Consider the following 26,621-nt stretch of genomic DNA (forward strand, 5'->3'; position numbering starts at 1 on the left):
GTAGGAGGGGCAGGTTAGAATAATGCCTACAAAACGTTCAGGTGAAGGAGTTGTCATTCAGGAACTGTAAGCAATCAGGGAAGGCTCATGGAAAGCTGGCACTAATTACAAGGGATGTGGAGTCTGAAATTAGGGAAGTCAATGAAACTTTATAAGATGCTGGTGCAACTACTCTTGGAGTACTGTCTACGATTCTATTAGAACAGTGGTCCCCAACCTGTGAAGCACGCAGGCGTGCAATGCTAGTCGGAGCGCACCCAGCACATCTTTAAGAAAAAAGCCGAAATAAACAAGCTAATTAATTAGGTGCCGCCCAACACGTAAATGTCGGCCCAGATCAGAGGCGATTGCTGATTTCACTTGCTCTACGCGATGTTCACTCCTCTTTCCAGGCTGCTGGAGCCTTTCGCTGTTCCATTGTTTGGTCAATTTAAACGCCAGCCCAGACAGGCTGAAAAGACAGGGCTGTCAGGATCGAGGTGACATGTTGAATCTACACCAACTTCTAATAAAGTCTAGGCACTGCCGTGCTTTCTTTGTAATGACAGTTACGTGCTGGTCCCAGGACAGATCCTCTAACACTTTTCAGAGAGAGAAATGTCGATCCTTAATGCCGAAGAATTTAAAGTTATTGACCCTCTCCACCTCAGTTCCTCTAATGAAGACTGGCTTCTGGGCGGCTGCTAATTAATTAGCTTGTTTATTTCGGCTTTTTTCTTAAAGATGTGCTGGGTGCGCTCCGGCTACCGCTGCACCCCTGTGTGCTTTGCGGCCCAGTATCGGTCCGCAGCCCAGAGGTTGGGGACCATTGTATTAGAAGACAGAGCAACATGGCACTGTAACAAGCCCTTCAGCCTACAGTGTTGACCTGAACTAATATACTAGAAATTAAACAGTAACTGATCTACTAATTTTTGCCAACACATCCACATCCTTCCATTCTTTGGGTATTCATATGGCTATCACATTTTGGCTTCAGATTTAAGTTTAATGATTTAAATTTATGGATTTGTATAGCTGCATTGGAGACAATGCAATAAAGTTCACTTCATTGATCCTTGGGAGGAGGGGGTAACATTTGGTCATATACTCACTGCAGTTTAGAGGAGTTCTAGGTTGACAGGTTGGTTGTTAGGAGCACGCTTTCCATTTGTTGGGTATCTAGAATTAGGGAAAATAGTTTCAAAATGAAGAGTTGCTCATTTAAGAGAGAGAGATGAGGAGAACATTTCTTCTCACAGATGATCATGTTTCTCTTGAATTCTCCAGCACAGAGAGGTGTGAAGGTAAAGGCACTGAAGGTACTTAAGCTGGAGAGTGAAAAATATTTGAAATATCTCTCCAAGAGAGAAATGTGGACTATGGGGAAAGAACAGGAAGTTGAGGCCAAGATTGATAAGTCTCGAACTTGCCATCTCTAGCGTTATTTATTTAATTTGTGACTTCTCGTATTTTTCATGTCTTGCACCGTACTGCAGCTGTAACTTATCAGGTTTCATGACATACGGTACTGTGCAAAAGTCTTAGGCATATATGTATATATAGCTTGGGTGCCTAAGTCTTATGCGCAGTACTGCATTAATTTTATGTGTTGCACTGTACTGCTGCCACACAAAAAAGTACATTTCATAACATATGTCTGATTCTCTATTGTGGACTGAGAATGGGAAAGGAACAGGGAGAGCGGAATCATGGTTGGGAAAGGGAGACGGGAGAGGGGAGGGAGTGGGAAGAACCAGAGAGACATTCTGGAATGATCAATAAATCAGTTGTTTGGAATCAAATGACCTTGCCTGCTGTCTCAGGGCTAGATGTGTCTGCAGCCCCCCCTTCCCCCCAACCCTTCCACCCCTTCTCTGCCACCTGTTCCACACCCCTCCTGCAGCATTCCACCCTCACCACTCCCAACATCCTTTTCTCCCTCCAGATTTATAAGCTCGCTCTCTGCTTCACATTGACAAATAGCCATAGGTGCAGAAGTCCTAAGCACCGTAGTTGTATATAGATGCCTAAGACTTTTGCACAGTGCTCTATGTTTGCGATAATAAACCTGATTCTCATCCAGTTCCTGTTCCTTATTGTCTACTCTCTCATTGCAGCTTCTTCTTTCAAGTTGCCCATCCAATCAACTTCCTTGTTAGTCTCCTTTGACCCCACTTCCCGTCTGTACTCTGGTAAGAAGAAATGCAGACAATCCTCAGAAAACTTGTCTCCGCTCCTCAATACCTATTTAGCACCTTCATTGATGTTGATTATTGATCAGATTTTGCCTTTTCCCCAAATGAAAGAACACTTCTGAGGACCAAGGCAGATTCTGGGAATATGTCTAGAGTGAAAACTGATGTTTATTCTTCCAATTCTGCCTCTGGATTGGTCCGAGTTGCCAAATTCTGCTCCTATGCCTTATGGTCTTACTGGTCTTAAAATGGCCTACAGAGTTTACCGCAATGAAACGGGAGGCTTGACAGGGTAGCCAAGGCTTCAAAAGAAGTCTTTAAATGGCTCAATGTTCATTTAAATTTTCTTACAAGTCCGCAATGATCTTACACTTTTTTTGGTAGCTTTAACATTTCATTCGGCATTTTTATTGCTTTATCTCATTCTAACTCAATGTGTGGGCACGTGGCCAAGTGGATAAGGCATTGGACTAGTGACCTGAAGGTTGTGAGTTTGAGCCCCAGCCGAGGGAATGTGTTGTGTCCTTGAGCAAGGCACTTAATCACACATTGCTCTGCGACGACACTGGTGTCCTAATGCCCTTCCCTTGGTGTCGTGGAGAGGGGAGACTTGCAGCATGGGCAACTGCTGGTCTTCCATACAACCTTGCCCAGGCCTGTGCCCTGGAGAGTGAAGACTTTCCAGGTGCAGATCCATGGTCTTGCAAGACTAACGGATGCCTTTACTAATTGAATGTAATGTGTAATGACAAACAAGAGAAAATCTGTAGATACAGTTCCATCGACTGTACTTTTTTTCCATAGATGATGCCTGGCCTGCTGAGTTCCTCCAACATTTTGTGTATGTTGTACTGCAAGACAAGTTTTTCATTATGTCTTGGCACACGTGACAATAATATACCAATGCCAATATCAATCGTGTAAATGCTGGCACATAGTGCACCGTTTGATGAACCGTATTTACACTCTTTAGACGAGGGGTTCCCAACCTTTTTTATGCCATGGGCCCTTACCATTAACTGAGGACTCCAGGTTGGGAACCCATGCTTTAGAGATTGGATAAAAAGATATCAAGAAGCAGGATTGCAGGGCTGAGAAGGAGATGGAATTAATGAGTTTGCTCTTGCAGAGGACCAGCACAGGCTCAAAAGGCCAAGCCCTTTCCCATGCCTTAACGGTTTAGTGACTTAACACGTACATAGGCGTAGTGTGGTGGTGCAGCTAGCAGAGCTAATGATTCATAGATCTACTGACCCGAGTTCAATTCTGACCTATGGTGTCTACGTATGGAGTTTGAAAGTTCTCATGGTGATAGTGCGTGTTTCTGTGAGACCATTATTAGTTTCTTGATTAGTCAGAGTACCAAACGTTATGGGGAGAAGGCAGGGGAATGGGGTTGAGACAGATAATAAATCAGCCATGACAGAATGATGGAGCAGGCAATGGGTCAAGTGGCCTAAATCTCCTACATCTTATGGTCTTATGACAAAAGAGCTGAATTAGGCCATTCAGCCCATCGATACCCCTCCGCCCTTTTGATCATAATCTTTGATGCCCTACCAATCAAGAACTTACGAACCTCTGCTTTAAATATACCCAAAGACTTCCCCTCCACAGCTGTCCGTGGCAATGAATGGCACAGATTCACCACCCTATGCTAAGAAATTCCTCCTCATCTCTGTTCTTGAGGTTCATCTTTGTACTCTGAGGCTGTGCCCTGTGCTCTTAAGAGTCCCCCTCTAGAGAAAACTTCCTCTCCACATCCATTCTATCTATGCCTTTCAATATTCAGTAGGTTTCAATGAGATCCCCTCTCATTCTTCAAAGCGCCAGCGAGTGTAGGCCCAGAGCCAGCAAACGCTTCTCATGCGTTTGTTCGTTATGTGTTGTGTCATGAGTGATCATTGCCGTTCCATGACCGTGAATGTTCTCGGAAGTGGTTTGCCATTTTCTGGGCAGTGTCTTTACAAGCCCCTTCAGAGATTATCTGCCTGGAGTCAGTGGTCGCATAACTAGGATTTGTGATGTGCACTAGCTGCTCCCGTGGCTTTACGTGACCCTGATCAGGGGACTAAGCAGGTGCGACACCTTGCCCATGGGTGACCTGCAGGCTAGCGGAGGGAAGGAACGTCTTACACCTCCTTTAGTAGAGACGCATCTCTGCCCCGCCACCCACATAAACACTATCTCATTATTTTGCTGTCTTTTTGCATAATATATTTATTTATGTATTTTTATATTGCTTATTGCAACCTATAGTAATTTTATGTATTTTGTTGTATTGCTGCTGTAAAACATCAAATTTTACAACTTATCAGTGATAATAAATCTGATTGTGAAGTCTAAATTCCACTGTCCTTAATGAAGGTACACTCCAGAGTGGGAATTAAATAAGAATTACCAACTTTTCCTGGACCTATCATTTACTTCCCTAGACTAACAATCCATTCATCTTTCTGCCCAACTGAAATAAAACATAAAAACTTACAGCACAGTACAGGCCCTTTGCCAACCATGTTAAACCTACTCTAAAATCTATCTAATGCTTCTCTCCTACATTTTTCTATCATCCATGGGTCTATTTAAGAGTCCCTTCAATGTTCCTTAAGTATCTCACTGTACCACCACCCCTGGCAGGGGGTTTTATTTAAGTGAAAACGAACAAAAAGTACATTTATTATCAAAGTATGTATCTAGTACACAACCCTGAGATTTGTCTTCCCACAGACAGCCATGAAACAAAGAAAACCATAGAACCTGTTCAAAGAAAAATATCAAACCCCTCCCACCACGTGCAAAAAGAAACAATTTGTGCAAAACAACCACATAGAATATAAACCACAAAAATGAAAGGGCCCAGGCATATTCAGCTCTGTGCATGATTATCTATCTGCGTAGCAGCGTTCATTAGATCTCCATTTAAAATTCTCTTTTACTATTTCTCCTAACACCATGTGCCTGATTTTCTGGCTGCTGCTGCCGGGTAGGCGTGTTCTTCTCAAGCAAAGTCGTGCTTGGCCTTTGTGGAGCCTAAGGTTGAGGTGAAGCTGAATGGAATGTGCCCTTCTCACTTTCATCAGGACAGAAGTGCCAATGTAGAGCTCGAGGGGTTACGCTGTTCCTTTCTCTGTGCCTGCTAAAGCAGTCAAAAGGTAAAAGGAGAACAGCAAATTAGCCATAGAGTGACTCTGTAAACGTGGAGCAAGATGCCTGAGAAAAAGGGCTCGCTCCTGAATGACTGACAAGTGATTGTCTTTGAACTTCAGACCCTTTTCACAATTGTGGACGGAACAATACATTTAGGAAATCATAACAACCATCCACTGGGGCATTGAATCTGCTGTGTTTACACAACCTCATAATAAAATCTCACCCCAGGCATTAGACCTGTCATAGCTGGATCCAGATTGGGTCTAATGCTTTTCCTCTCCAAAGTGAAGGGGAGCTATAAAATTCACAGCTCCAGTTTCATTCAGCAGGATGGGAGCATCGCACACATTCTTGCCACAATGACTTCTTCCCCTGGCTTATCATTTCATATTTTTAACTACTTACTGTTCAGATCACAGTGCTCTGGCTGACACTTTCCCGATCCCAGGCCTCAGTACAAAGGCTTGCTAGGTTTGCTATAGTCACTCTGGGGGGGGGGGGGGGTTGGGTGTCGCTGTTGGTTATTGCCCAGTCCTCGTTGCTTTTTGAGAGGGAGCATTTATGCTGCTTTTGAACCAAGGCCGTCCACGTGGCGAGAGTACACCCACTGTGTTATTAAGCAGAATTTTAAGCCGGGAGCAAGAAATTGGTGAATGTGTCCAATTGAGGATGCTAAGTTTAACTTTCAAAGTAAATTTATTATCAAAGTACACATATATTACCATATACTACTTCTAGGTTCATTTTCTTGCAGGCATTTACTGGAAAATAAAGAAATACAATTGAATTTATGAGAAGCTATCAATAACGCGTGGGGTGGAGATATATGTTCTACCAAAGGAGGTGAAAGGCGCTCCTTCCCTCTGCTAGCCTGCAGTTCACCATTGGGCAAGGTGTAGCACCTGCTTAGCCCCCCGAATAGGGTCACGTGAAGCCCTGGGAGCAGCTGGTGGGCAGTCGTATGAGCAGTTGGTGCATATCACAAGTCCTGCTTGTGCAACCACTGACGCCAGGCAGATAATCTCTGAAGAGTATTGATAATGGCTGGGGTCACCAGTTTTGTAAAGACATTGCCCAGGAGAAGGCAATGACAAACCACTTCTGTGGTAAATTTGACAAGAACAATCATGGTCACATGATCACCTATGTCATACAACATGGCACATGGTGATGACGATACATAACAAAGACTGACAAACAACCAATGTACAAAAGAGGATGTTTCATGCAAATACATTTATAAAGATAAATAACTAATATTGCGATCAGGAATTGTAGAGTCCTTGGGAGTTAGTCTATATGGGTTGTGGAGTCAGTTCAGAATTGGTGAGTTAAGTTACCGCTGCTGGTTCAGGATCCTGATGGTTGAAGGGCTCTGGAGTCGAGCAGAGAGATAATGATGCTTTCATTTACTTACTGTCCTTTGGCACAGTGTTAGCAATTCAATTTCCTTTACCCTGTCAGTGATGGATTAACTTATAGATATCTAATCCCAATTCTTTATCGTTCGCTCCATAAGCATTTCTAATCCTCCTTCCTTATTTGGTATTGGTATTGGAATTGGTTTATTACTGACACATGTCACCAAGATACAGTGAAAAGCCTGTCTTGCATGCTGTTTGTACAGATCAAGTCATTACACAGTGAATGGAGCTAGAGTACGGTAAAATAACAGCAATGCAGAGTGAAGCGCAAAAGCTTCCGAGAAAATGTAGTGCAGGGAAATGATTAAGTGCACGATCTTAACACAGTAAATTGTGAGACCAAAAGTCCACCTTATTGTACAAAAGGTTCATTCAGGGGTCTGATAACAGTGGGAAAGAAGATGTCCTTGAGCCTGGTGGTACTTGCTTTCAGGCTTTTGCATCTTTTACTGGAAGAGAGATTGTCCTGGGTGGTGGGGTTTTTGTTGATGCTGAGACCATGATTGAGGCAGTGAGAAGTATAGTGGAGAGCGACACACATCAAAGTTGCTGGTGAACGCAGCAGGCCAGGCAGCATCTCTAGGAAGAGGTACAGTCGACGTTTCGGGCTGAGACCCTTCGTCAGGACTAACTGAAGGAAGAGTGAGTAAGGGATTTGAAAGTGGGAGGGGGAGGGGGAGATATAAAATGATAGGAGAAGACAGGAGGGGGAGGGATGGAGCCGAGAGCTGGACAGGTGATTGGCAAAAGGGATATGAGAGGATCATGGGACAGGAGGCCCAGGGAGAAAGAAAAGGGGGAGGGGGAAAAAAACAGAGGATGGGCAAGGGGTATAGTCAGAGGGACAGAGGGAGAAAAAGGAGAGAAAGAAAAAGAATGTGTGTATATAAATAAATAACAGATGGGGTACAAGGGGGAGGTGGGGCATTAGCGGAAGTTTGAGAAGTCAATGTTTATGCCATCAGGTTGGGGGCTACCCAGACGGAATATAAGGTGTTGTTCCTCCAACCTGAGTGTGGCTTCATCTTTACACCAGAGGAGGCCGTGGATAGACATATCAGAATGGGAATGGGATGTGGAATTAAAATGTGTGGCCACTGGGAGATCCTGCTTTCTCTGGCGGACAGAGTGTAGGTGCTCAGCAAAGCGGTCTCCCAGTCTGCGTCGGGTTTCACCAATATATAGAAGGCCACATCGGGAGCAGCGGACGCAGTATATCACCCCAGCCGACTCACAGGTGAAGTGTCGCCTCACCTGGATGGACTGTCTGGGGCCCTGAATGGTGGTGAGGGAGGAAGTGTAAGGGCATGTGTAGCCCTTGTTCCGCTTACACGGATATAGTGGAGAGGCTGTTCCCTGAGATGTGCTGAGCTGTGTCCACAACTCTCTGCAGTTTCTTGCAGTGCAGTTGCCACATCAAGCTCTTATGCATCGAGACAGAATGCTTATTATTTTTTTTTGTAATCGTTCCGTAAGCACACCTCGCCTACTTCTTCTTTCAAATAGCCGACTTTGGAAGAAGAACTAGAGCCTGGCTTCAACATCCGAAGCTTGAGCGGTGAAATGGCATAGTTGTGACCTTATAGTTCCGGTGAGCCAGGTCCAGGTCTGACCTCTGCTTGAGTTCACACGCACTCCCTGATACACAGGTTTCCACGCCCATCCCAATAAGGTGCCAGCTGATAGCTGGCCACTATAAATTGCCTGATGCGTGTAGGTGAATGGTCGTATCTGTAGGGGTGGGTAGTCGGGAAAATAGAATTAAATTAGTGTAAGATTGATGCTTAATAGGAGGCATGTGCTCAGTAAGGTAAAGGTCCTATGACTTTGATTCCGTCACTATTAAGAGTCAAATTAACTGGGCGGCTTCTCGTTAGTGCCAATGGCAGTCGTTAGATTGAGATGGCAGAAGACAGTCTGTACTTCTGCAAGAGTCAATACAGAATGGAAGGAAGATTGCCAAAACAGAGGCGCATTCACACATTGCTGAATATCTAACTTTATGCACACAGGCAAATAGTGACAGTGGTATAACTTTAAATTGAGGTAAAGCAGCAGACAGGAATTCCAGACAAATGCTTTAAGCATGGAAAAGTGTACGACGCAGTGTTGCCTTGACATCCGGAAAGCATTTGGCCAGATTCTATGCAAGCAACTACAATTTAAGCTTTATGATAAAGATTCATGGTAAAGCCAAGCACTGAAGGGTAGGGAACAGCAGGGACTAGTTAGAAGACTCATGGGGGGCTGGGATGGTATGCTGTTAATTGAGGTATTAAAGGAATTACTGTTGGGTTTCCTACTGTTTCCAATTTTCATTCATGAACAGGGTTCAGAATATGATGCAAATTTGCAGGCAGTAACAAACAGGAAGGGTCAGAGTTGGTCCTAGCTACTGCAAGTCGAGCAGGATAAATGAACAAAAGCATAGGAGATGAAATTAAACACAGAATCAGAATCGGAGTCAGGTTTAATATCACTTGTGTACGTCGTGAAATTTGTTGTCTTGTGGCAGCAGCACGTTGCAATAAACAATAATAAAAATCTATACATTACAGTAAGAAATATATATATATAAAATTAATGAAGTAAGTAGTGTAAAAAGAGAACAAAAGTTAAATAAAAATATTGAGGGAGTGCACACATGAGGAATTCTGCAGATGTTGGAAATTCAAGCAACACACATCAAAGTTGCTGGTGAACGCAGCAGGCCAGGCAGCATCTCTAGGAAGAGGTCCAGTTGACGTTTCAGGCCGAGACCCTTCGTCAGGACTAACTGAAGGAAGACTGAGTAAGAGATTTGAAAGTGGGAGGGGGAGGGGGATATCCAAAATGATAGGAGAAGACAGGAGGGCGAGGGATGGAGCCAAGAGCTGGACAGGTGATTGGCAAAAGGGATGCGAGAAGATCATGGGACAGGAGACCCAGGGACAAGGAAAAGGGGGAGGGGGGAAAAACCCAGAGGATGGGCAAGGGGTATAGTGAGAGGGACAGAGGAAGAAAAAAGAGAGAGAAAGAATGTGTGTATATAAATAAATAATGGATGGAGTACGAGAGGGAGGTGGGGCATTAGTGGAAGTTAGAGAAGTCAATGTTCATGCCATCAGGTTGGAGGCTACCCAGACGGAATATAAGGTGTTGTTCCTCCAACCTGAGTGTGGCTTCATCTTGACAGTAGAGGAGGCCGTGGATAGACACGTCAGAATGGGAATGGGACGTGGAATTAAAATGTGCGGCCACTGGGAGATCCTGAGGGAGTGCACATGGGGGTTCATTGTTCATTCAGAAATCTGATGGTGGAGGGGAAGAAGCTGCTCTTGAAATGCTGCGTGTGTGTTTTCGGGCTCCTGTACCTCCTGCTTGACGGTAGCAAAGCGAAGAGGGCATGCCCTGGGTGACGATGGTCCTTAATAATAGATGGCTGTCTTTTTGAGCCATTGCCATTTGAAGATGTCCTGGGCACTGGGGAAGTTAGTACCAGTGATGGAGCTGGCTGTGCTTGCAATTTTCTGCAGCTTTTTCTGATCCTGTGCAGTGGTCCCTTCGTAGCAGATGGAAATACAACCAGTCAGGATGCTCTCCACAGTACATCTGTGGAAATGTGAGAGAGCCTTAGGTGACGTATCAAACACAGATTTAGCAGAAAGTACAAGGAGGCAATGAAAGAGATGTCAGGCTAAAGCCAGGTGGACATTTTCAAAAATCTCAGAGTTTTGGTAGAACTCAAGCCAAAAAACAACAGAGCAAGGAGCAAGGAGAGCTCTGAACTAAATAAACTGTAGATAAAGATTCAAAATTACTTTAAGGCATTTCTCATAACATGGGCAATATTTACCCATTTAAAAATTTCCTCACTGAGCGTTATCCTCGATCACAGAGCTTAAAACCTCACACCAGGTGGGTTAGTAGCCTTCATACCCTGAAGGACATTAGACTTTCACATCAATCTGTCAAATTTTACGGTCACTTCCACCTTGGAAGCCCCTTTACTGAATTCAATTCCGCATAGTGCTCATGAGGTTTGATCTCACTTCTGCTGGTTTCCTAGGACAAAGCTATGGCCTCTGCGCTAATGCTTATAACATGTGGGAAACTTTCAAATTTTGGAGGTATTTCAAAGAGTAAGGCACCGGTCCCTAGTTACTAAAGGATATGAAAGGAAAATCATTGAAGCTGTTCAGTCCTTTGAGACATGTGCGGAAAAGGTGACCACAAGAGGTGCAGAAGGTATTGAACAATAAGAAATGTGGTTTATTTCACAGTCTGGAAATTCATTTTAAAATATGCCATTTACTTCTGGTTGATTCAATTTTTTTTTCATTCAGGGCCTGTTGTTCAAGAATAAAGTGCTTTTCCACTTTAACCGGTGATGATGTAAAAGGGCCAGTCACGATTAAATTGACATCTTATGGGCACTCATACTAGAGTTACGAGTTTGTAGAGCCATAGAATCATAGAGCATGACAGCATAGAAACATGCCTTCAAACCATCCAGTCCATGGCAAACTGTTATTGTATCTGGTCCCATTGACCTGCATCTGGGCCCTTCCCATCCATGTACTTATCCAAACTTCTTTTAAACCAAACCTGCATCCACCTCTTCCGAAGGAAGCTCGTTCCACATTCTCACCACTCCCTGAGCGAAGAAGTTCCCCCTATAGTTTCCCTTAAACATTTCACCTTTTAACCTTAACCCATGACCCCAACCTCAGTGGAGAATGCCCGCTTGCACTTACCCTATCTATACCCTCATAATTTCATATACTGTACCCCTGTCAAATTTACCCTCATTCTCCTAAACTCCAGCAAATAAAATCCTAACCGGTCAAGATAGTGCCAGCGTACAACATTCCCTCGGTCGACATCTTCCGGATTGCTCACGAAATATATATTTTTCTTCAGTTACATCTGTTTTTCACCTTAACTGTGTTTCTGGGACTGTAAGAGCCTTCGATTTACGGTTTGGAGGTTGGTTGAGTGACTCAGCACTTTGCTGTCTCCAAGATTCTGAGAAGCGAGCGCGTACTCAGATGGCCTCGATGCAAAGAAATGTCGATGCTTGATTCCATTATGCTGTTTAAAATGTCCATTAATCTCCGATTAAACCATCAAGGAAGATTGAGATATCGAGGCGAATGTGGAAGGTGAGGGAGAATTTCATCGCCGGCTGCCTTCCTTTATATTGCTGCCGGAGAAGGCGTCCGGGAGTGGCCTATCCCTGTGTGGCTCGCTATGGCAGGTGGGTAGGCCTCTGCCTTGTGTGGTGTCCCTCTCTTTAGATGAATGTTGGTGATATCAAAGTATGGTATCATGGATCTGCATTTATGGACTGTGGACTTTTTTTCAGACTTAACGGTTTTTATATTCTGTGTTTTTTTTCCTTACCCGTTCCTCTTCCATTTTGTCGCGCGAGGGGAGAGAGTCTGGGGGTTGATGTTGCGTTGCGTTCTGTTAGTTTTTTGTGTGGGGGAGGGGTTGCTTTTTGGGGATCGATGTTCCTGTTCTGTTTTGCGCAGGGGGAGGGTGGTTTTAGCAGGCTGATGATTGGGATGCCATTTTTTTGTTGGGGGCGGGAAGATGAGTTTGATGTTTCTCTCTGAATGACTTTTATGTTCTTTCTTTGTTTCACAGCTATCTGTATATGGATACCGGCTTTGATAATAAATAAACCTTTGAACCTTTGAACCTATTCATCCTTTCTCTTTGACTCAGGTCCTCAAGTCCTGGCAACATCTTGTGTGGTTTTAGCAGAGTGGAACAATCGCACAGCTGATAGAGCTTACAATTCCGGTAATACGGGTTCAAGACTGACCTCTGGGTCGGTCTGTGTGGAGTTTGCACGTTTGGCTTCTGAGATCATGATACTTCTTCCAGTACTCTGGCCTCCTTCCACATTCTGAGAAAACGTAGGAAAGTTTGTTAATTGTCTCTAGTGTATAGGAGAGTGGAAGAATTTTGGGAGAGTTGATGAGTATGCAGAGAAAAAAAATATGATTATTGTAAAGGGATCAGGGTGGTCAGCACGGATTTAGTGGGCTGAAGGGCCTGTGTTGGTATAGTATGACTTTATAATTCCTTCAGGTAGACATAAGAGCATGCTGCATTATTATCGCACGGCTGTGTTTTTGATCAAGACAATGATCGTGGCAGCTGAGGCCAGCAGAATGCTGCAAGTATTCTTATACCATTTTTACCCTTTCTTTAACCAACCTTGCCAAATTCTCAGTTCTTTCCACTTTAGTACCCTATTTATTGAATTTGATGCCACATGGCTCCAGTAAGGTATGAAATCACTTTCATAAAAGTTGCTGGTGAATGCAGCAGGCCAGGTAGCATTTGTAGGAAGAGGTACAGTCGACGTTTCGGGCCGAGACCCTTCGTCAGGACTAACTGAAGGAAGAGTTAGTAAGAGATTTGAAAGTGGGAGGGGGAGGGGGAGATCCGAAATGAGTCCTGACGAAGGGTCTCGGCCCGAAACGTCGACTGTACCTCTTCCAATAGATGCTGCCTGGCCTGCTGCGTTCACCAGCAACTTTTATGTGTGCTGCTTGAAATTCCAGCATCTGCAGATTTCCTCATGTTTGTGTATGAAATCACTTTAGTTAGTTAATTAGATCAATAGCAATGGCCTCCATATTAATACGTATAACATGTAGGAAATATTCAAGACTGGGGATACAATTTTAAGAGCAAGACAATCCTTTTTATATGAGTATAATTCAACTGCGAAATGGCTGCTGCGTTTTCCTGCAAGAGTAACTTCCCTCTAAAAGTGCTTGAGTCACTCTAAGATCCTGAGGTAATGAAAGGTGGTGCTTAAATACAATTCATTTCCTTACTTTAGGCAGATACATAGGGACATTTAAGAAGCACTTGGATAGGCACATGGATGAAAGGAAAATGGAGGGCTATGTGGGAGGAAAGGATTAGATTGATCTTGGAAGAGTTAAAGGGCCGAATGGCCCATACTGTGCTGTACTATGTTCTATGTTTACTTTCAAAGTCCACTAAACTCTGTCAGTCAATATACCTTAATCCCCACCCTGGCTAAACAGGAATTCAGATTTTATTTTGTGCATTTATTATGTTAGTTCAAAAAAGTTCAAAGTTCAAAGTAAATTTTATCTAAGTACATAAATGTCATCATATACTACCCTGAGATTCATTTTCTTGCAGGTGTTCACTGTAAATGCAAAGAAACACAATAGAATAAATGAGTAACCGCAATCAAGATGGACCAACTAAAGCCAACAAACTGTGCAAATACAAAAAGAGAAAAGAATTAAAATAACAATAAATAAATAAATAAATAAACAAATAAATAAATAAGCAATAACAATTCTTGAAAGTGAGTCTGTAGGTTAAATGCTCGCGTTTTTAATCAGTTGGACAATATTTAATGACAATTTATGATGATCCAGTGAAACTCTTCTGCCCAACACTGGAGAACAAGCTCGGGCAGAGCAGCACACAGGAGGTGTGGAGGGGCATGAAGAACTTCACTGGCTCAGTCAGCCAGGCTGTAGAGCCTCGGAATGCAGCCATGAATGGGCTAATAAATTAAACCAATTCTTCAATAGGTTTGAAAATTGGCCTCCTGTTCACATCCCCCTCAGTCCCTCTGCACCAAAGTCTCCCCTCCTCCCTCTTCCCCCCTCCAATTCAACACATGGATGAACAACACAGACTACCACTGTCTACATCCCCTCCTTGCCCTGAACCTACCACCCACACCTCCACATACCAACTGCTATCATTCCCATCCTCACCTCACCCAGCCCCCAACTTCCACCAACTCCCCAGTCATCACGGACTCACCTTCAGTACTGAGCAGGTGAGAAGGGCTCTGGGGAAACTCAGGCGTGGCAAAGCATTGGGACTGGACGGTGTGAACCCCAGGGTCCTGAAGGAGTGTGCTGAGCAGTCGTGTGGAGTTCTCCAGTGCATTTTCAATCTGAGTCTCAGCCTGGAAAGGGTCCCGACTGTGTGGAAAATGACCATCCAGTGGCCTTGACCTCACAGGTCATGAAGACCCTAGAGAGCCTGGTCCTGGCTCACCTCCAACCCCTGGTCAGATCAGCCCTCAATCCCCTGCAGTTTGTCTACCAGGAGCACACTGGAGTTGTCATCTACCTGCTGAGTGAACTCCTATTCCCATATGGATAAGCAGGGCAGCACTGTGAGCATCACATTTTTTGATTTCTGAAGTGCCTTCAGTATCATACAGCCTTCATTGCTGGGGAAAAAGCTCCATTCAGTGCAGATTGGCACTTCCATTGTAACTTGAATAATGGACGACCTGACTGGCAGACCACAATTTGAACGGCTTCAGAGCTGTGAGTCAGACATGGCTACAAGCAGCACTGGGGTCTCACAGGGGACTATATTGACTCCCTTCCTGTTTACCCTGTACACCTCAGACCTTAGATACAACACTAAGTCACGTCATCTGCAGAAATTCTTCGATAACTCAGCCATAGTTGGGTGTATGGAGGGAAGACAGAAGGACGAATGCAGGGCCCTAGTGGAGGACTTTGTCAAATGGTAGCAGGGAGAAGAGCTTTCAAACCATTTTATTGCTGCTAAATGTAAATTTCCTCATGGTGAGGGAAGTGATAGCCATTAGTAGTCCTCATATGGATTTTCTTTTTTTCTCTACTTACTCTAATCCTGCTCCTTTAACTCATCTCTTCACTGGGGACCGTCCCACAATGGTCATTGACTTCGGGGCGGCGGCGGGTGGGGGTTGGTGTACACGCTCCTGTCTGCATCAACATTGTTGAAGTTGAGAGCGTCAGCTTACGAGGTGTGAATATCACTAATAGCCTACTCTGGTCCAGTCACATTGATGTCATGGCTAAGGAAGCTCACCAATGCCTCTACTTCCTCAGGAGGCTAAAGAAATTCAGCATGTCCCTATTAACTCTTATCAATATTTATCAATGCACCATGAAGAGCTTGGTATGGAAACTTAGCACACCAACAGCTCATGCATATGACTAGCAAGAAATTGCAGAATTGAAGATGGAGATCACCAGAATCAGCCTTCCCACTACGGACTCTGTCCATATTTCCTGCTGCCTCAGAAAAGTAGGCAGCACCTTCAAAGATCCCACCCACTCCAGGCATTCTCCCAGGTGCAATGGTAGTGTAATGCTTTACAGGGCCAGCTGTCAGGGTGAGGTTTAATTCCCGCTGCTGTCTTTGAGGAGTTTGCATGTTCTCCCCATGACCATGTGGGCTTCCTCCAACATTCCAAAGATGTGTGGGTTAGGGTTAATGAGCTGTTGGTATGCTAAGTTGGTGCCGGATGAATGGTGACACTTGCAGGCTGCCTTAGGACATCTTCAGGCTGAGAAGGTTGTTTTCACGAATGGCACATTTCACTGTATGTTGCGATGTACATGTGACAAATAAAGCTAATCTTCTTTAACCTTCTTCTAACCTCAAGCCTTCTCCCTTTGGGCAGAAGATAAATGAGCTGAAAGCACGTACTACCAGGTTCAGGAACAGCTTCTATCCCACTGTTACCAGATTCTTGAAAGGAGCTCTTTATGATAAGGTGGACTCTTGGCCTCCTCTAACACTTCATTGTTTACCTGTGCTGCACTTTTTTTTGGTAGCTTTCACATTTTATTCTGCATTGTTAATGCTTTACCATATTCTAGAGCAGGGACTCCAAACCTTTGTTATGCCATGGACCAATACCATTAAGCAAGGGTGCATGGACCCTAGACTGGGGACCCTTGCTCTAGTTCAATGCAATATGTAATGATGTTATCTGTATAAACAGTTTGCAAGACACTGTATCATGGTACATGTGACGATAAGAATAAACCAAACCAAAACTTCCAGCAGCTCATCCAATCAGGCATCACTCATGGGTGACAACCAAGAACCAGGGAACATCACAGCTATACCAGACCCTGTGCTTTATTAATGCTTGAACCTGATATCCCTGGAGCAGTTGGATACAGATTACAATGGTGTTTCCGTACCTTTTTCACTCTTTGAAAGTATGCTCTGAGATAAAGTTAGTAAAGATAACCCAAAGTTAGGAAAATGCTACCTAAGAATGCAGTTTTTCCTGAATTCGGAGTTCCTAGAGCTTCTAGTGCTGTGATGAGACAAGATAACTTGTTATAAAATGTCAGGTCAGCGTGTCAGATCTCTGCTGCTCAAGTCCTTAATGACTTTAATCACCATGCTGCTGTCTTGCTCTTTAAATTACACTGAACATTTTTTTTTCTAGGCTTGGGTAAATGATGTCAATTGTTTGCACTTTGCGTAGGCCATTTTATAAAATGCAATACATAGTTCTCTTTTATGAGCTCAAGTATAATTTTTCGATCAGTTGAAAGGCTCTGTTTCCTATTACTAATCTAGCAAAACCATCACCTCTCCTAATAATTATTTATGCCAGTCTGTGGCCTATAAAATGTTAAAAGTCTGAGCCTTGGGCCTATTTTCTCACTGTCCTTCACAAAACTCCACCAAAGGAAGTAATTATGCTTCTCCCAGGTTCAGCTGTCATTCAAGTATCTGCTCATAAAGCCAGCAGGCTGCCTTGGACTTTGAACAGTGACAGACTTGACTCTTAAACATTTCTGCTTTCACCAAAGTGACTGTTCACACAGTCAAATGGAACTGAAATGTCAATATTAAGCAAATTGGCATGGCTTTCCAAGAATTGGTTTGTCCGATAGGACAGAACAGCGAGACCGAGTAATGAAGGGGAATCTCTGATAAGCCATGACAAATGATAGCTTTATAGAAACATCATTTATTATATTTACTTGGGGTTTAGTCAAAGAATAAGGAAGTCTTGCTGCAATTGTTGTTGGCTGCATTAGAAAATCATGTGCAGTTTTTGTCTGCATCTGAATGATGTATATTCTTTCTTTGGAGTCAGCGTAGGGTAGATTCAATGCACTGGTGTCTTTTTTTTAGTGAGGGTGGGGCAGTCCATTGAGCAGAAACTGAGCATAATCTTCACAGACTCCCTGTAGTTCTGAAGTACAGGAGATGCCATTGAAACTTAAGATTTTGAGAGGAATCGGTTGGGTAAGTGTAGAGAGGCTCTTTCCCCAGGTGAGAGAATGCAGACTAGGGGGATATAGTCTCAAAGAGCAAGCTGGCACTGAGGTTAGGAAAACGTCTTTCTTCAGAAGGCTGGAAATCTCTCACTCAATGTCAGCATGACCAAGGAGCTGATTGTTGACTTCAGGAGGAGGAAACCGGAGATCAGTTAGCCAGTCCTCACTGGGAGAATCAGAGGTGGAGAGGATCAACAACTTTAAATTCCTCAGCATTATCACTTCAGAGGATCTGCCTTGGGCCCAGCACATACTGTAAGTACAGTTACGGAGAAGGCACAGCAGCTCCTCTACTTCTTTAAAAGTTTGCGAAGATCCAGCACGACATGTAAAACTTTGACAAACGTCTTTAGATGTGTGGTGGAGAGTATATTGCCAGGCGACATCACAGCCTGGTATGGAAACACCAGGAGATCCTACAAAATGTAGTGGATCTGGCCCAGCCGATCATGGTAAAGTCCTCCCCACCATTGAGCACATCTACACAGAGCATAGACGCAGGAAAGCAACCTCCATTATCAAGGACCCTCACCACCAAGGTCATGCTCTCTTCTCATTGTTGCTATCAGGAAAAAGGTACAGGAGCCTCAGGACCCACAGCACCAAGTTCAGGAACAGTTATTATCCCTCAACCATCAGGTACTTGGACCACTGAGGATAACTTCATTCAACTTCACTCACTCCTTCACTGAAATGTTCCCACAACTTTGGACTCACTTTTAAGGACTCTTCATCTTGTGTTCTCAATATTTATTGTTTGTTTATTTATTTGTTATTATCATTTTTTCTTTTGTATCTGCACTATTGTTACTTTTCGCATGTTGTTTGTTTGCCCGAATGGTTAAGTGTGGTCTTTCATTGATTGTATTACGCTTACTGGATTTACTGAGTATGCCCCACAAGAAAATACATCTCTGTGTTGTATATGGTGAATATATGTACTTGGATAATAAATTTACTTTGAACTTTTGAACTTTGATCCCTGAAATTCTCAACTCCAGAAGACTGATCCTCATCTTTTGAGTATGTTTTTTGAAGGAACTATATTTTTTGAGATTTAGAAGGAATAGAAATCAGGCAAAAAGTGCAATGAACACAGAACCTTTAACTCTTTCCCGAACAGTTAATCTGATCAACCTATATAGTTAGCTCCCCCTTCCCCCTCAAATTATTACCACCCATCACTGCAGGTACTGTAAACACTTTAAATCACAGTTTATAATGCTGTTTGCATTGTAAAGACACATTGGTATTTATGTATTTATGCATATATTATTCTACGTTCATACTTTAACCGCTAACTTAATTAATTAATTAATTATTGCGTTACAATGCAGAATAGGCCCTTTTTGCTGCACCACCCAGCAATCTCCTGATTTACTCCTAATTTAATTACAGGACAATTTACAAGGACCAATTAACCTATTAATCGGTAGGTCTTTGGACTGTGGGAGGAAACCAGAGCACCCGGAGGAAACTCACGTGGTCATAGAGAGAACGTATAAACTACTTACAAGCAGTGTCGGGAGTTGAACCCAGGTCACTATTACTGTAAAGTGTTGTGCTAACCTCTATGCTACTGTGCCTTATAATTCTTTATTATGTGTAATTGTTGAATTTTGCTGTTTATTGTTCCATGTCATGCCCTGACCAATACAACGCTGCAAATTTCGAATACATGTAAAAGTATATGGCAACTAAAGTTGATAAATGAACTTTCATCCTTAAGAATCAATTAATGTCTTGTTGACAGACAAAGAGTTTTCAGGGTTATGTGGTTTCGTCCCAGCTATACTTGCTTTGCTGATGATACTCTTAATTTGGTACTGGAAAAACTCTAGGAAACATTTTCAATCTGTAACTTGTGTTCACTCGTGTACAAAGCATCCTGGCAAGAACGCTCTTGTTTAGGTCAGTTTATTAATGTATTGGTGAGCAGAGCCAAAGTTAAGTCATGTTCTCTGCTAGAGAAAGGAGGTTGCGGCTTGCTACCAAGAAAGTTGTAATTAAGATAACTGCTGATAGAATTAAATCTACTGTACTTCTATTGTCTTGTTTACCTATTCTGCCCCCGGTATTCTTACCGTTTGGAACAGTTCTTGCTGTTCTAAAAAATGTATTTCCTTTCTACCTTCCTCTTGAGTGCAATCATCTGTACACAAAAATATGACATTTACCATTATCAATACACTAAAATGAATGTAGTCAACCCAGACATATGCACATAAATATAGAGAAGCAAACACTTGGGGAGTCAAACATAGACAGTCGCCAACCATTTCGTATGTGCATACAAATGCATGAAAATTTATATTTGTGTATAAATTCCACACATGCACACAAATCATTCAGAAAGTGATCCGAACGCACATAAATGAGTACAGTAATATATCTGGACATAAACATACACAAAACATACACAAAAGTATTCACATGAATGAATCAGATATATACAAATATCTGCACACTTGCAATCATGTGTATACATTAGTACACAAACATTAACCTATACACACACAAACATACACATAATCTGTTATCTATAACATTTTTTATTTATATAAACGCACATAAAATCCCACAAGCAAGTGAAGAGTTAAACACATACAAGTGTAAATATAAATGTAAGCAAAACAGAATCAGACACAAGAACACACACACACACACACACACACACACACACGCAATGCACACCCACTCACATGCATACACACACTTGTGTACATACGCACACATACACTTGCGTGCACACACACTCATGTACACATACATACATTTGTACATACATACATACACAAACCAAACACATACAGTCATGCCTATTCATACACTGTTTAACCTTAATTTTATCACATAATGTAATGTCATGCAAAACTGAACACTTTAATCACTTATTTCTTGCCATCTTTACTTTGTGTACTTACCGTGAGCCTTGAGTAATAATCCATGCTTAGCCTCATTATCTGTTTGTTCTTTAACCCTCAAATGATTTCTCAAACGATTTCTCAAACATCCACTTTCTGGAGAATGGGACTGACTTGCCCCTGCCTTTCTAGGGCAGTCATAAAATTGCTTCTTCACAATTTCTCTTTGAAAAAGATTAACTAGAATGGTTGAAGGAAAACAGTTCTTAGCTGTAAGTTTATAGTGAACAAGTTAAGGTTGTTCTTTCGGGACCAATGAAGGGTGAAAGAAGGATTTATAGTATTATAATATTGTGAGTGGTTCAGAATGGGGAAATACTGTAGATCAAGGACTAGGTTTAGGTTAAAAGAAGGCAAGAAGATTACAGGGTGGGAAGAGATGGGAGGAAAGAGTACTTCATACAGACAGTGGTTCTGATCTGAAATTTAAACCCTGCAGGTGCTTGGTGGGCAGTGCTTTCGAAGGAGAATTGGATGGAGAGCCAAGGGAAATGATTTTGTAGGACCCATGGTGTGTTTCTATACTATATATTTTGTTTGAATGGAACGATTAAGAGCTGTGAATGGAGGGAGGAATAGAAAGTTGGGGAAAATTGAACAACAGCATCTAAGAGAGCAGGTTCCTCTGATCCGAAATAGTGAAGAAAGGTAATGAAAAGGAACTGGGCATGAAGAATGTAAAAAGCCAGGTTACTTCACCTTTTTTTACTGGTACGGAGCTATATTGGCAGAGGTATACTTCTTGCAACAGTTGGGTATTTTCTGAAGAAGAAAAAAAGATTTGGTCACCTCATGAACCAGTAGATGTTATTGGGTTCAAATGTGCTCAGCTCTCGCAGGTTTACCCAAAGAGAACTATCGACAAGAGACTTATAGGTCATTATCTTTCTGAATTCCTCATTGGCACCTGACCTCACTCCCTGCTGCGGCATTCACTCTGGCTCTGGGGATGGTGCTCACCAATGCCAAACTGAGGGGTTAGATACACATTACTGACAACCCCCTCCCCCATACAACCTCATTCATTCAAACTGGCACCAAAAAGACAACTGAAGGTAAATTTTGTTCCAATATTATTTAACATAAATACTTTCAATGAATTTACAGCAGTTAAATATTTAAGTTGCTTCCTATTTTATTCAATAAAACTCATGCAACATATCCTTCCAGTCTTTATTAACATCCATTCGTGGGATTCCCTTTAATGTATCAATACTGCTCACTACATCTTCTCCTTTTGCCAACACATTTCACAAGTAAATTATCCTTGGTCTGCAGTTTCCTGTGCAAGGACATTGACCTGGTAGATAGTGGGACAAACATCCCAGTGAACTTAGGATATGAGCAGCTTTACTATTCAACTTTAAGTAAAATCTGAAGCAGAGTTATATTTTTTCCTTTGTTGGGGACAGTTAATGGAACTGCTGTCTCACAGATCCAATGAATTTGGGTTCAATTCTAGGATCCTGTGCTGTTTGTGGACTTTACAATTTCTCCCTTGGTTCAGGCATGCTTTTTCTGGGAGCACCAGCTTCTCCCTGCATCTCAAAGGCAAGCAGGTTATACACTCAGTTGCCATTTTATTAGGTACACCAGTACACCTGCTCGCTAATGCAAATATCCTATCAGCCAATCATGTGGCAGCAACTCAATGCATTAAAGCATGCAGACATGGTCAAGAGGTTCAGATGTCATTCAGCCCAAACAATACAATGGGAAGAAATGGGAATTAAATAATTTTGACTGTGGAATGAATGTTGGTGCCAGATGGGGTGGTTTGTGTATCTCAGAAACTGCTGATCTCCTGGGGTTTTCATGGAGAACAGTCTCTAGAGTTTGCAGAGAAGGGTGTGAAAAACCAAAAAAAAACATCCAGTGAGCAGCAGTTCTGTGGGCGAGAGCACCTTTTAATGACAGAGGTCAAAGCAGAATGGCCAGACAAGCTGACAAGAAGGTAACAGTAACTCAGATAACTAGGTTTTACAACAGTGGTGTGTAGAAGAGTATCTCTGAATGCACAAAACTTCGAACCTTGAAGTGGATGGGCTACAACAGCAGAAGACTATAGTGGCCACTTTATTAGGTATCTTCTGTATCTAATAAAGTGACAACTGAGTATAAGTTAACATAAAATGCCCCTCATGTGTTAGTGAGGGGTAATGTCTGAGGTAGTTAATGGTAATGAGGCTACAGGACAAATTAAATGGGGAAATGGAATTGCTCTATGAGCTTTCATAAACCTGATGGGCTGAATGGCCTCCTATATAATATGCAGTAATGTTTTCATTTTTTTATTTATATTTTGAAGTTTCAAAGGTACTTCTTCAAAATTTAAATGTCTCTGAGACAATTCTAAACAGCTGAAAAGGTCTCTGAAAGAACAACTTAAATGTAGCCAGGAAATCATTCAGCTCTGTATTTACTCAATCATGAGAAGCCATCTCGTGTTCAACGTCGAAATCTGAAAATGAACACTGGCTACCTGGATGAGGCAGCTGAGAGTGAATGATGGCTTTGAAACAATACCTTATGAACTTTGTCAGCAAAAAGAGAAGGTGAGAGCAGAGGAGATTCATAAGAATGATTCTGGGAATGAAAGAGTTAACATATGAGGCATGTTTGACATCTCTGGGTCTGTAATCGCTGGAGTTTATAAGAATGAGGGGGGATCTCAATGAAACCTATCAAATGTTGAAAGGCCTGGACAGAGTGAACATGGAGAGGATGTTTCCTATAGTGAGGGAGTCTAGCACCAGAGGGCACAGACTCAGAATAGAGGGACATCCCTTTAGAAAAGAGACAAGGAGGAATTTCTTCCGCCAGAGGGTGGTGAATCTGTGCAATTCTTTGCCACAGATGGCTGTGAGACAAGTCATTAGGTATATTTAACAACACACATAAAAGTTGCTGGTGAACGCAGCAGGCCAGGCAGCATCTCTAGGAAGAGGTACTTCTTCCTAGAGATGCTGCCTGGCCTGCTGCGCTCACCAGCAACTTTTATGTGTGTTGCTTGAAATTCCAGCATCTGCAGATTTCCTTGTGTTTGAGGGATATTTAACATAGTGGTTGATAAGTTCTTGATTAGTAAGGTTGGGAGAAGGCAGGGGAATGGGGTTGAGAGGGACAATAAATCAGCTTTGATGGATTGGTGAAATGACTTAATAGGTTCATAGGCTTATGGTTTTATGAAATAAAATAGGGAGCAACTTAAATGGGGTAAAACACTGAACAATATTGATTGATTTGTTTCTTTGGTGCATTTAACTTGACACTATAGGTCATTGCCATCAGAAAGAAAAAGTCAAAGGGTTAAATAATCTCTCGTTTTTTTCTCCCCTGAGTACTATAGGGACTATTTCGGAAAGGGAATAAGGGGTGAAGATGTTATTTGTAATGAAGTACGTGAGGGGTAGGGCTTGCAATGCACAGCCTACTTTTCAAGTGTGCGCGTTCAACACTACTGTGATCATTACATGGCAGAACTACAGCATTACTGGTAAATATGCTTTTGACTGCCTGTAAAATGAAAACGCAAGACAGGTTTTCCAGGAACCCCTTCCAGCCCTTCCTTTTCTTAATAACCATAAAGGTCAAAGTGGAGAAAACCAGTTCCAACCAGTCTTCCTCACAGGAAGGAAAGGTCACACTTCTGATAAGGAATTAAGGCTGCCACAGATACACATTTGCAGAACGCAGCCAAGGCACTTCTCAGAGTGTAACATTAATCTTAATATTTTTAAGGGATAGGAATTTGAATACATATAGAGTTCAGATGTAGTTCTCTGCATACTAGCCTTTGCAATTCTCCATTCCCTGAGAAAGGTGCTTAACAAGCTAATAAAGTGTGACTAGGGTATTGAATATCATGTGCTACAACATTTGCTATGACCTGTACACCACCCGAATAGAGACCACCAATAGAAACTGACCACCTGGATGGAATGACTATCCATTGTCCAAAACCTAAAAGTTGAAAGAAGATGTACGGTACTGTGCAAAAGTCTTAGGCATATATATAGAGCTAGGTTGCCCAAGACCTTTTTACAGTACTATCTTTGTCAACATGGAGCGGGGAGTGAGTTTGTAAATTGGCAGGAGCAAAGGATGTTGGGAGTGGCGAGGCTGGAGTGCCGCGGGGGGGGGGTGGAAGGGGTGGTGTTGTGGGACAGGTGGCAGAGGAGGATTGCCAGGGGCAGGGGGAGATGTGGGTGCATCACAGCCAGTCTTGAGACTCCAGGCAAGGTTATTTGATTCAAAACATTTGGTTTATTGATCATTACAGAATATCTCTCTGGTGCTTCATGCTCCCTCCCCTCTCCCTTCCCCTTTTCCCAACCGTGATTCCCCCTCTCCCTGCCCCCTTCCCACTCTCAGTCCACAATAGAAACCCATATCAGAATCAGCTTTATCATCACTCACATATGTCATGAAATTTGTTTTTTTTTGCAGCAGCAGTACAATACAATTCATAAAATAAGTCTTAGGCACCCTAGCTATATCTATGTGCCTAAGACTTTTGCACAGAACCAAATGTAAACTTTGATAATAAATTTACTTTGAACTTTTGTAATTTGTCATTTGTACCTTGTATCACAGGGGAGCAGGACCTGCCTGTCAGCTTTGTGGCGAAAACTGATGTCTGTATCCAGGCACCAGGAGGACAAACGCTCCATCCAGGGCTGGAAAAGGTGGGTTACTCACAGGAAAAGATCTTGGAACCGAAGTGGATATATCATAGCTTATGAACTCGACCAGCTCCGACCACCATTCTGTTTGTGCACCATGGCCCCAGTTGCCAGTGTAAACATGTTTATATAAAACACGCTGATACATCTCTATTGTGAACATAGTATTTACTCGACAGCAGAGCAAGGTCACATCCGCTTTGATTCCAGTTAATCTGTTTTAACTTGTTTTTTCTCCATTCTGTTGGAGACGTTACCATAAGACCATTAGACATAGGAGCAGAATTAGACCATTGAGTCCGTCAAAGTCAGCTCTGCCACTCAATTGTGGCTGATTTAGATTAGATTAGGTTAGATTATGAGGACACGCAGTCCTCTTTTATTGTCATTTAGTAATGCATGCATTAAGAAATGATACAATTTGTTTCTCCAGAATGATATCACAGAAACACAAAACAAACCAAGACTAAAAAAAAACTAACAAAAACCACATAATTATAACATACAGTTTCAACAGAGCAAAGCAATACCGTAATTTGATGAAGAACAGACCAAGGGCACGTAAAAAAAGTCTCAAGGTCTCTCGAAAGTCCCATCATCTCACGCAGACGGTAGAAGGGAGAAACTCTCCCTGCCATGAGCTTCCAGCACTGCAAACTTGCCGATGCAGCACCCTGGAAGCACCCGACCACGGTCCGACTCTGAGTCCGTCCGAAAACTTCAAGCCTCTGACACTGAGCACCGAGCACCATCTCTGCTGAGCGCTTCGACCCCGGCCCCGACAATAGGCAATAGGCAAAGCCGAGGATTTGGGGCCTTCCCCTCCGGAGATTCTCGATCGCACAGTAGCAGCGGCAGCGAAGCGGGCATTTCAGAAGTTTCTCCAGATGCTCATCCGTGCTTCTTCACATCTGTCTCCATCAAATCAGGTTTGTGCACGACCCCTATTAACAAATATGATATCATTTGAAGCGGCAGCGCGCTGCGTTGCACCGTCATCTTCTCCTCCCCTCCCCATAATTTATTATCCCTTTCAACCCCATTCTCCTGCCTTCCCCCATAACTTCTGATGTCTTTATTAATCAAGAACCTATCAACCTCAGGTTTAAATAAACTCAATGACTTGGCCTCCACAGCCATCTGTGGCAATGAATTTCCATGGATT

At 42.7% G+C, this 26,621-nt stretch overlaps 1 protein-coding gene across 3 annotated transcripts in view; it reads left to right on the forward strand.

Moving 5' to 3' along the window:
- spry4 (sprouty homolog 4 (Drosophila)) overlaps nucleotides 1-25,526 on the forward strand; it is a 55,595-nt gene extending 30,069 nt beyond the window's left edge. For 2 of the 3 annotated variants that reach the window (XM_063052647.1, XM_063052648.1), the window contains exon 4: nucleotides 25,368-25,526. The gene's annotated coding sequence lies outside the window, so the exon portion shown is untranslated. Of the gene's footprint in view, nucleotides 1-12,463; nucleotides 12,488-25,367 lie in introns of those variants that run through there. The other variant, XM_063052646.1, reaches the window with a different exon arrangement.
- Nucleotides 25,527-26,621: the final 1,095 nt, after the last annotated feature.

The sequence above is a fragment of the Mobula hypostoma genome, chromosome 7 (genome assembly GCF_963921235.1).
Source record: "Mobula hypostoma chromosome 7, sMobHyp1.1, whole genome shotgun sequence".
Lineage (NCBI taxonomy): Eukaryota > Metazoa > Chordata > Chondrichthyes > Myliobatiformes > Myliobatidae > Mobula > Mobula hypostoma.